This window comes from Sminthopsis crassicaudata, chromosome 6 (assembly GCF_048593235.1).
Source record: "Sminthopsis crassicaudata isolate SCR6 chromosome 6, ASM4859323v1, whole genome shotgun sequence".
Classification (NCBI taxonomy): Eukaryota; Metazoa; Chordata; class Mammalia; order Dasyuromorphia; family Dasyuridae; genus Sminthopsis; species Sminthopsis crassicaudata.
Window position 1 is genome coordinate 139,603,142 of NC_133622.1, and position 12,456 is coordinate 139,615,597.

Consider the following 12,456-nt stretch of genomic DNA (forward strand, 5'->3'; position numbering starts at 1 on the left):
TTCAAAGTCCGATTACTTTTGTACAGCAAAACAACTATTTGGTCATGTATACATATATTGTATTTAATTTATACTCTAACATGTTTAACATGTATTGGTCAACCTGCCATCAGAGGTGGGGAGAAGGAAGGGAAATATTAGAACAAAAGGTTTGGCAATTGTCAATGTTGTAATATTACCCATGCGTATATCTGGTAAATAAAAACAATTAAGATATTTTTTAAAAAAGGAAAAATATCAATTGTTCATGGCTAGGTTGACCTAATGTAATAAATCTGATAATTCTGCCTAAAAATATTATATTTTTATCATGGTCTATTCTTTTAATTCAACTTCTGCTTGGGTTTAGTTATGTTGCCTAATTTGCACCTTGTCAATGTCCTCCCCCTGCCTTTTTTCATATAAAAATCTTCAAGGCTAGAAATATCCAGAAGTATTTTTTTCTATTACAAAGTGCTTTAGAATAGATAGCTCCCTTGCATTTCCTTCTAAGCTTTCTTTTGCTCTTTTAATGCTTTTGTTCTAATTAGACTGGAAGCCTTAGTTAGGTGCTAATATGTTTGTATATTTTGGTAATGTAGTTATAGGAGTTGGTCATTGCTGGAGAGAGGTGCTGATGATATAACCACCCCTCCCACTACTCCTCCTCCCTCCATCCCTGAAGGTGGAGTTGATGTGGGCCTGTCAATAATCTGCTCTCTAGGCTAGGTTAAAGTTCTTTTTTTTTTTTTTTTTTTTTTTTTTTGCTGAGGCATTTGGGGTTAAGTGACCTGCCCAGGGTCACACAGCTAGGAAGTGTTAAGTGTCTAAGACCAGATTTGAACTCAGGTCCTCCTGACTTCAGGGCTGGTGCTCTATCTACTGTATCACCTAACTGACCATGTTTGTATATTTTGGGCTATTTTCAGTAATCTTGTGTACTACTTCCTAAACTCCCCTTTAGTAAAAAACTCAGGTTCAAAGACAACCTGTGACTTCAGTCAGAAGCATTCACATCACCTATTACATTGAATATGTAGCTGAAAGCTGGAGGAAATTAAAGCGATACGTAATTCAATTTTCAAGGGTTGGAAGAATATTTAATTCGTAAGTCTGTAATAATCTATAATTAATCCCTATTTCCTATCTGCATGTATTGCCAGTTTCTCATATTAATATAAAATATTACTTCTTTATTTACTACTTAATGGCAATATGCAAGTTTTGTGTCCTTATGGACAATACAAATTCTTTAAGAAATAAGGCTGCTTGAAGGAATACAGAGAGGCTTGGAGAGACTTACATGAACTGATGCTGAGTGAAATGAGCAGAACCAGAAGATCACTATACACTTCAACAACAATACTGTATGAAGATATATTCTGATGGAAGTGGATATTTTCAACATAAAGAAGATCCAACTCACTTCCAGTTGATCAATGATGGACAGAAACAACTACACCCAGAGAAGGAACACTGAGAAGTGAATGTAAATTGTTAGCACTACTGTCTATCTACCCAGGTTACTTATACCTTCGGAATCTAATAATTAATGTGCAACAAGAAAATTGTATTTACACACATATATTATATCTAGGTTATATTGTAACATATGTAAAATATATGGGATTGCCTGTCATCAAGGGGAGGGAGTAGAGGGGATAATTTGGAAAAATGAATACAAGGGATAATATTATAAAAAAAATTACTCATGCATATATACTGTGAAAAATTATAAATAAAAAAAATAAGACTGCTTTCCATTTTATCATGCAGGTCAAATATTCCAATAAATGTTTCTTTCCAATAATTGTTTTATTGATACTACTCTACACAATATATGCATGTATATATTTCTACTTAGAAAGGTAATTTTTTGCTCAGAATTTTAGTATTATAATCACTATAATTTTTTCATGTTTCTGATTATCTACACTATTCTTCCCTTTTCCTTGTATCGAATGAATTATCAAAATTTTCTAGTTTATTTATTTATTTATTTTCTTAATTTCCCTTTAGTTCTACTAGTAATTTGAATTGTAAGAGAATTTCCTAACTTTCTTTACAATTAAAACTTTTTCTAGTTGGCCATTTTTAAAGATCAGAGTTTGAACATGCATTCTTCTTTTCCCTATTAAAAACATGCAATTATATACCATATGTATGTCTCATGAATATTAGGATACTTTGGAGAATATGTATGACAATCAAATTTATATATTATAGAAGTAATCTATTTAAATTCACTCTCATTTGAAATACTATGATATGCAAAATGGAAATGAAACTTAAAGGTTTCCATCTATATATTCAGTTTGCTCTATTTCTTTTTTTTAATTAATTTTAAAATTATAATTTTTTTGACAGTACATATGCATGGGTAATTTTTTTTTACAACATTATCTCTTGTATTCATTTTTCCAAATTATCCCCTCCCTCCCTTTACACCCTCCCCTAGATGACAGGCAATCCCATACATATTTAGTGTGTTACAGTATAACCTAGATATAATGTGTGTGTGTAAAACCAAATTTCTTGTTATACGGTAAGAACTGGATTCCGAAGGTATAAGCAACCTGGGTAGAAAGACAAACATTTTACACTCAATTCCCAGTGTTCCTTCTCTGGGTGTATCTGTTTCTGTCCATCACTGATCAATTGGAAGTGAATTAGATCTTTATGTTGAAGATATCCACTTCAATCAGAATATATCTTCATACAGTATCATTGTTGAAGTGTATAGTGGTCTCCTGGTTCTGCTCATTTCACTCAGCATCAGTTCATGTAAGTCTCTCCAAGACTATCTGTATTTATCCTGCTGATCATTTCTTACAGAGCAATAATATTCCACAACATGCATATACCATAATTTACCCAACCATTCATCCATTAATTTTCCAGTTAATACCTACTACAAAAAGAGCTGCCACAAACATTTTGGCACATACAGATCCCTTTCCCTTCTTTCGCATTTCTTTGGGATATAAGCCCAGCAGTAGCACTGCTGGATCAAAGGGTATGCACAGTTTGATAACTTTTTGGGCATAGTTCCAAATTGCTCTCCAGAATGGTTGGATTCTTTTACAACTCCACCAACAATGCATCAGTGTCCAAGTTTTCCTACATCTCCTCCAACATTCATCATTGTTTGTTCCTGTCATCTTAGCCAATCTAACATATGTGGTGATATTTCAGAGTTGTCTTAATTTGCATTTCTCTGATCAATAGTGATTTGGATCACTTTCATATGAGTGGAAATACTTTCAATTTAATCATCTGAGAATTGTCTGTTCATATCCCTTGACCATTTATCAATTGGAGAATGGTTCGGTTTCCTATAAATCAGGGTCAGTTCTCTATATATTTTGGAAATGAGACCTTTGTCAGAACCTTTACTTTTAAAAATATTTTCCCAATTTGTTACTTCCCTTCTAATCTTGTTTGCATTAGTATTGTTTGTACAGAAACTTTTTAGTTTGATGTAATCAAACTCTTCTATTTTGTGATCAATAATGATCTCTAATTCTCCTCTGGTCATAAATTCCTTCCTCCTCCACAGGTCTGAGAGGTAGACTATTCTCTGTTCCTCTAATCTATTTATGATCTCATTCTTTATGCCTAAATCATGGACCCATTTTGATCTTATCTTGGTATATGGTGTTAAGTGTGGATCCATATCTAATTTCTGCAATACTAATTTCCAGTTTTCACAATAGTTTTTTTTTCAAATAATGAATTCTTGATAATAAATAGATTAGAGAAACAGAAAATAGTCTACCTCTCAGACCTGTGGAGGACGAAGGAATTTATGACCAGAGGAGAACTAGAGGTCATTATTAATCACAAAATAGAAGATTTTGATTACATCAAAGTAAAAAGTTTCTGTACAAATACTACTAATGCAAACAAGATTAGAAGGGAAGTAACAAATTGGGAAAATATTTTTAAACTTAAAGGTTCTGACAAAGGTCTCATTTCCAAAATATATAGAGAACTGACCCTAATTTATAAAAAATCAAACCATTCTCCAATTGATAAATGGTCAAAGGATATGAACAGACAATTCTCCGATCATGAAATTAAAACTATATCCACTCATATGAAAGAGTGTTCCAAATCACTATTGATCAGAGAAATGCAAATTAAGACAACTCTGAGATACCACTACACACCTGTCAGATTGGCTAAGATGACAGGAACAAATAATGATGAATGTTGGAGGGGATGTGGGAAAACTGGGACACTGATACATTGTTGGTCGAGTTGTGAAAGAATCCAGCCACTCTGGAGAGCAATTTGGAACTATGCCCAAAAAGTTATCAAACTGTGCAAACCCTTTGACCCAGCATTGTTGCTATTGGGCTTATATCCCAAAGAAATACTAAAGAGTGGAAAGGGACCTGTATGTGCCAAAATGTTTGTGGCAGCTCTTTTTGTTGTAGCTAGAAACTGGAAGTTGAATGGATGTCCATCAATTGGAGAATGGTTGGGTAAATTATGGTATATGAAGGTTATGGAATATTATTGCTCTGTAAGAAATGACCAACAGGAGGAATACAGAGAGGCTTGGAGAGACTTACATCTACTGATGCTGAGTGAAATGAATAGAACCAGAAGATCGCTGTACACTTCAATGCTGTATGAAGATGTATTCTGATGGAAGTGGATATCTTCAACATAAAGAAGATCCAACTTACTTCCAGTTGATCAATGATGGATAGAAATAACTGCACCCAGAGAAGGAACACTGGGAAGTGAATGTAAATTGTTAGCACTACTGTCTATCTACCCAGGTTACTTATACCTTTGGAATCTAATACTTAATGTGCAACAAGAAAATGCTATTTACACACATATATTGTATCTAGGTTTTATTGTAACACATGTAAAATGTATGGGATTGTCTGTCATTAGGGGCAGGGAGTGGAGGGAGGGGGGAAAATTTGGAAAAATGAATACAAGGGACAATATTATAAAAAAAATTACTCATGCATATATACTGTGGAAAAAAAATTCTAAAAAACAAAAAACAAAAAACAAACAAACAAACAAACAAAAAAACAAATAATGAATTCTTATCCCAAAAGTTGGTATCTTTGGGTTTGTCAAACACTAGATTGCTATAGTTGTACACAATTTTGTCCTGTGAGCCTAACCCAATACCAAATGTTTTTGATGACTGCTGCTTTATAATATAGTTTTAGATCAGGTACAGCTAGACCACCTTCATCTGACTTTTTTTTCATTAATTCCCTCGAAATTCTCAACCTTTTGTTATTCCATATTAATTTTGTTGTCATTTTTTCTGGTCATTAAAATAGTTTCTTGGGAGTCTGATTGGTATAGCACTAAATACATAGATTAGTTTGGGGAGTATTGTCATCTTTATTATATTGGCTCGGCCTATCCAAGAGCACTTAATGTTTTTCCAATTATATAAATCTGACTTTATTACTATGGCAAGTGTTTTGTAGTTTTGCTCATATAATTCCTGGCTTTTCTTTGGTAGATGGATTCCCAAATATTTTATACTCTTGACAGTTGTTTTGAATGGAATTTCTCTTTGTATCTTTTGCTGTTGCATTTTGTTGGTGATGTATAAAATGCTGAGGATTTATGTGGATTTATTTTGTATCCAGCAACTTTGTGAAACTTGTGAATTATTTCTAATAACTTTTTATTGGAATCTCTGGGGTTCTCTAAGTATACCATCATATCATCTGCAAAGAGTGATAGTTTGATTTCCTCATTATTTACTCATATTCCTTTAATCTCTTTCCTCTTTTTGCCGAGGCCAGCATTTCTAATACTATATTGAATAATAATGGTGATTATTTCACTCCTGAAAGGTTCCAGTTTATCCCCATTACATATGATGCTTAAAGACAGTTTTAAATATATTTTCCTGACTATTTTTCTATATTCCTATACTCTCAAGTGTTTTTAGTAGGAATCGATGTAGTATTTTATCAAATGCTTTTTCTGCATCTATTGAAATGATCATATGGTTTTTGTTCATTTGATTATTAATATGGTTAATTATACAAATTGTTTTCCTAACATTAAACCAGCCCTGCATTCCTGGTATAAATCCTACTTAATCATAGTGTTTTATCCTGGGGATGATTTTCTGAAGTCTTTTTGCTAATATCTTATTTAAGATTTTAGCATCAATATTTATTAAGGAAATTGGTCTATAGTTTTCTTTCTCCATTTTCAACCAATCTGGTTTTGGTATCAGTACCATGTCTGTGTCATAAAAGGAGTTTGATAGGACTCCTTCATCCCCTATTTTTTCAAATAGTTTATATAACATTGGGGCAAATTTTTCTTTAAATGTTTGGTAGAATTCACATGTAAATCCATCTGGTCCTGGGGATTTTTTTTATTGGGGAATTGGTTAACAGCTTGATCTATTTCTTTTTCTGAAATGGGAATATTTAAACAGTTTACTTCCTCCTCTGTTAATCTAGGAAGCCTATATTTTTGGAGGTAGCGAACCATTTCACTTAAGTTATCAAATTTATTTGCATAGAATTGAGCAAAGTAACTCCTTATTATTGCTCTAAATTCCTCTTCATTGGTGGAAAGATCCCCCTTTTCATTTTTAAGACTTAATAATTTGATTTTCCTCTTTCCTTTTTCTGATCAGATTTACCAAAGGCTTATCTATTTTATAGGCTTTTTCATAAAACCAACTCTTAGTTTTATTTATTAATTCAATAGTTTTTTTATTTTCAGTATTATTGATTTCTCCTTTTAATTTTAGAATTTCAAGTTTAGTTTTTGGTTGGGGGTTTTTAATTTGGTCTTTTTCTAGCTTTTTAAGTTGCAGGCCCAATTCGTTTATCTTCTCTTTCTCTATTTTATTCAAGTAAGCCTCTTAAGGTATAAAGTTTCCCCTTATTATTGCTTTAGCTGTATCCCACAAATTTTGGTATGATGTCTCATCCTTGTCATTATCTTGGGTGAAATTATTAATAATTTCTATAATTTGCTGCTTTACCCAATCGTTCTTTAAGATGAGATTATTTAGTTTCCAATTACTTTTTGGTCTATTTACCCCTAGCTTCTTGTTGAATGTAGTTTTTGTTTGTTTGTTTATTTGTTTGTTTTTTCATTGTGATCTGGGAAGAAAGCATTTACTATTTCTGCCTTCCTGCATTTAATTTTGAGATCTTTATGTCCTAATATATGTTCAGTTTTTGTATAGGTTCCATAAACTGCTGAGAAGAAAGTATACTCCTTTCTATCACCATTCAGGTTTCTCTAAACATCTATCATACCTAATTTTTCTAATGTTCTATTTATCTACTCAATTTCTTTCTTATTTGTTTTGTAGTTTGATTTGTCTAAATCTGAGAATGCAAGGTTGAGATCTCCCACTATTATAGCTTTGCTGTCTATTTCTTTTTGCAACACTCTTAACTTCTCCTTTAGGAAGTTAGATCCTATCCTATTTGGTGCATTTGTGTTTAGTATTGATATGGCTTCATCGTTTATGCTACCCATTAGCAGGATATAGTTTCTTAATTGCCCCAAGGAAAAGCCTCAGACAACAGAAGGCACCGTGATTTGTGCTGTCTCACTTCCCAGTTTGGAGTAGCTATAGGCAATTTCTGGCGGGTTTTTTTGTTTTTTGGTTTTGGGGTTTTGTTTTTTTTTTAAGTGGATTGACTTCTCTGCTGGTCTACTCTTTTTCAAGCAAAGTAGAGTATCAGCCTATTCCAGAATTCTCTGTCTTGGTAGTTTTTCTAACCCCGAAACCTCTCCAGCTGATCTGCACAGTAAGCTAGCTTTTAGTCTATCACTGTCTGTGCTGGTCCTTTTCCCCCTCCCCTCCTTACAGACCTTTTCTGATGAAATTCCATATTCTCTTCAGCGGGCAAGTTGTTGTGTTTCTAATCTTCTTAATTTTTACCAGTCCAGCATTATTTTTGAGGCTGATTTAATTAATTGGTATTGAGGGTAAGGGAGAGCCTAGAAGTACACGTGTATCTTCTCCACCATCTTGACTCTGCCTCTAGTTTGCTCTATTTCAAGATACATTTCATTCTTCTTAAGTTAAACTTTGTGATAAATTTAATTGTTTTAAAATTGAGTTTATTTAAAGGAAACAAAAACTTAAATAGTTAATTTTATGCAATTGTTTTCTTATAAAAATCAGTTTATTTAAATAATCATTGATAGGCTATTCATTGGAATATGAATAAGGTGAAAATTAGGAAATTTAGAGGGAAAGAAATATAGTTACTTAGCTGAATTAGTTCACTATGAAAATATTTTTGCACCTAATTAAATATTATTGTCATTATGTGTATCCAATTTAGCTGCCAAAATGAGAATAATTATTGAATCTTCAGGATCATCTGAATTATTTTTTAGTTTTCATACTCACTAACTTCATCTCAGAGAAAGTCTTTTTAAAATTTCATTAAAAGTATCTATCTCATTCTAGTTAGCAATAACCCAGTTGACATGCAGCATTATACATGAAGCTAAAATTCCAAAGCAATGAAAATATTTTTCTTTTTTAATTAATTATTTGTAGTAAATTTATTTAGTAAATTTTTGACATATAACTGCTAATACCTATTTCTTGTATGTAGTCATTTAATGAATTCCTTTAGAAAGTTTACCCAAATAGTTTGCTTAAATGTAGGCAAACTGTATCTATTCTTCTAGCTTAATAATTTATTATAAAGGAACCAAGATTAATGTGGCACAAAATATGCTAATTCTTGTTAAACACTATTTTATTTTCTATATTTTCACTATCTTTTTAATAATAGATTCTTGAGGGAAGCTAGGTGGCACAGTTGATAGAGCACCAGCTCTGAAATTAGTAGGACCTGAGTTTAAATCTGACCTCAAATACTTAATACTTCCTACTTGTGTGACCCTAGTCAAATGACAACTCCTCAGCAAAAGCAAAAAAAAAAAAAAAGATTATCTGTCTGATTTCTTTCAGGAATTAATGTCAAGGTCTCTGAGGTACAATTTTCAGATTCCATCCTTTTCTCTGTTTGTAAAGTGAAAGGACATCTCGGCTTCTCCAATTCTCAGGTATCTTTCATATTTTCCACAATCCTTCAAATGGCCTAAATTGTCTTCATGCAAATGCACAGAGGCTGATAAACCAATAAGAACTAGCTCTCTATTGCAGATATAACACTAATTCAGGTTTGGTGTTGGGAAGAAATAAGATGCATATATTTCACAAATGAAGTTTGGTTTAGCCTAACACAGTAAGAATGTATAATAAGAATATAAAAAGCACTTAGCTGTTCTAGACACAACCCCTATTCTCCATCTAGAAATGAATATTGTAATCAGGGTATTGACTCACATGTTCTTAGGTACTCATTAATTCTGAAAGTCATAGACAGAATTCAGAGTTGTTTTTTTTTTTTTTTTAATGTTACTAGATGACCAAGAAGTGCCTGACAGAAAATAGAAGTTTAATAAATATTTGCTTTGCTGATTAATGAGGAAAGGCCTTTTATAAGAGGTAGTATTTAAATGGAGCTAGGGATTCTTAAGAGGGAGAATGAGTGAGTACAGTCAAAGAAAAGGACCCAGCCTCTTCAAAGAAATAGAGACTAGAAAAAGAATGTTATATATTCAGGGAATAGAAAATAGACCATTTGGCTGTAATAGAGTATATGATACTATGTGTATGACAATACATAGTATATGACAATATCAATAAGCCTAGAGATATATAGGTTGGAGCCAGAATATTGCATGTTAAGCAGAGGATTTTTTTTCCTCATGAAGCAATAGGAAATCAATGGAATTTTTAAGCAGGGGTGTACAATTGTACTTTTGGAATATCAATTTTCTGGGATTAAATTTGGATGATCCACGGATAGGAGTTCTTGTCTTTCAAAATTGTTTGTCCTTATTGAAATATGGGTTCTGTTAATTTAACTCTTTCACCATCAGTTCATGCAAGACTTCCAAGTTTTGTCTTAATCAACTTCATTTCTAATAGTATGACAGTGTTCCAGTCACTTCATATAATAACTTGTTTCGATTGATAGGCACTTAAGTTTTCAGTCCTTTGCAACTACCAAAAAAAATTTACTATAAATAGTTTTGTACATATTTTTCCTTTTAACAAAATCTCTTTGGCTTATAAAGCTATTAGTAATATCCCTGGATCAAAGGATATTTATAATTTAATAAATTTTGGGCATAGAATGGATTAAAGAGTTCCTAGCTCCACCAACAATTACTAATGGACATGTTGTCACCCAGGTCCTGCAATATGTGTCATTTTTCCTTTTTTAAAAAAACACTAACAAATTGTAATGTATTTGAGGTAGAATCTTGAAATTGTTTTAATTTTAATCTCTCTAATTATTAGTACTTTAAGATCTTTTCATATGACTATTGATAAATTGTATGTTATATCTTTGACCATTTATCAACTGAGGAATGGATCATTCTTACGATTTTGAATCAGTTCTATATAAACATGCATGCATGCATTCATGCAAACATGCATACACATACATTAGAAATGAGACCTTTATCTACCTTTTCTAATTTTTTACATTTGTTTTCTTTATGTAAAAAGTGTTCCTTGTATGAAATAAAAAGAACTTAAATTTATCTTCTCTTTCTTCTTTGATCGTGAACTCTTCATCTAATCACAGATTTGACAGATTATTTCTTTCAAGCTCCTTTAATTCATTTAAAATATCTAAAGCATATATCTTCAAATCCAAGTAAAATACCAATTTGGATTTTATCTTGATATGATTCTATACCTAGTGACTTTCAAAAAACTTTCCAGTTTTCCCAGAAGTTTTTTTGTTGAAATAGTGAGTTCTTACTCCCCCACAACTGGGATCTTTCACTTTTTCAAACACTAGATTATTATGCTTCTTTCCTCCCTCCCTTCCTCCCTGCCTTCTATATATTGTATAGATGATCTGTTCCATTGATTGGCCTCTCTATTTCTTAACCAATATCATTTTGATGGATTACTGCTTCATATTATAGGTGAAGATCTGGTCCTTATAGGCCTCATTCCTTCTTATTTTTTCTTCCACTATATCCCTTGACATTTTTGAACTTTTGTTCTTCAAGTGTTAGGATTACTAAGTGAGAACTGAGGTTGTCTGGATAGTTACAAGGTGAGAACTCAGGTTGACTTGATAGAGGGGGCAAGCTCATTGGCTGGGGTGGTTCTTCCCAGAAGCCCTTGCATTATCCCACGCCCATTCTCTGGGAGGATAAAAAGAGACAGCAATGGGCGCAGAGGGCAGATCGGCCTGGAGAAGGATAAGAGCTGGAGGAGATTCAGAGCCAGGATTCAAGAAGGAAGACTCTCTGCATTACATCAGGCCTGACGGAGCTCTCTGCAGGAAGGGAAGTCACTTCTTTGGACAAGAGTTAACAGCAACTGCCTGGAGACAACGGTTCACTACAGGAAGAAGAATCTGTCTTAAAGATTTGAGTAGACACAGCAGATCTCTTCCCAGAGAGCGATCCGGCAGCTTCTAGAGACGACAGCACGTTACAATTGGCGCCCAACGTGGGGCAAGGACTTTTGCTTATCCTGACAAGAGGAGCTAGACCAGACCTTCGCAATTTGGCGCCCGAACAGGGACGGACACGGTCCTGATTCCAGTGGAAAAGCTTCCGATCTAGATCTCAGTCTCTCTGACCCAGAACCGTGAGTAACGAGGAAACTTTGTTAAAGATTAAGTGAGCGTGCTAATAGATAAATAAGGAACTTAACTTGTTAAGGGCTAAACCAGGAATCTCTTATAGCTGAAATGGGGCACATGTTAGCTAAATTCAATCCCTGGACCTCAGCCGACTCAACCCCAGCCCCAGAAGCAACCTCAGCTCCATTCAGGAGTGGTACTATAGAGAGTATAATCAACATAATTGAGGAGCAGAGTTTACTTGTAACCTGGGTACAGATTGCTAAACTCTTGGCTGCATTAAGACGCACATCCCCTTGGTTCTTAGAGGAAGAAAAAATAAATGTAGATAAATGGAAGCTAGTGGGATATGAAATGAAAGAATTTCAAGCAAAAAATGGGCCTCGTTCAATTTCTGCAGAAGTATTTTATATCTACAACATAGTTCAATTAGCCTTAAACTATCAAGCAAGTTGTAGGAGAAGGAAAAGTTCTAAAAATGAACAGAGGAGGAAGTGTGAGGAAAAAAGGAAAGATCAAGATCTATCCCTAGACCAAGAGGATTTAAATGAGGAATTATGGTATGATTCTCTTGAAGAAGCTTCAACCCTGCCTAGAGAACAGATTATTGACAGGCCCACATCAACCCCACCTTCAGAGATGGAGGAAGAAAGAGGGGAAGAGGCAGAAACACAAACAGAATTGCCTGTGAAGAAGCCTAAGCCTATGACAAGATTAGAAAAAGCATTGGTTAAAGCTAAGAGAGAAGGACAGGATATAAGTGATTTTATACATGCATATCCTGTGATTGAAG

The 12,456-nt window shown here is 33.5% G+C and overlaps 1 protein-coding gene across 4 annotated transcripts in view; it reads left to right on the forward strand.

The window, feature by feature from the left end:
- GRID2 (glutamate ionotropic receptor delta type subunit 2) overlaps positions 1-12,456 on the forward strand; it is a 1,921,766-nt gene that overhangs the window by 628,424 nt on the left and 1,280,886 nt on the right. The window contains exon 2 of one of the 4 annotated variants that reach the window (XM_074276294.1): positions 8,951-9,045. The exons of the other annotated variants lie outside the window; for them this stretch is intronic. The gene's annotated coding sequence lies outside the window, so the exon portion shown is untranslated. The remainder of the gene's footprint in view (positions 1-8,950; positions 9,046-12,456) is intronic. 4 annotated transcript variants of the gene reach the window in all.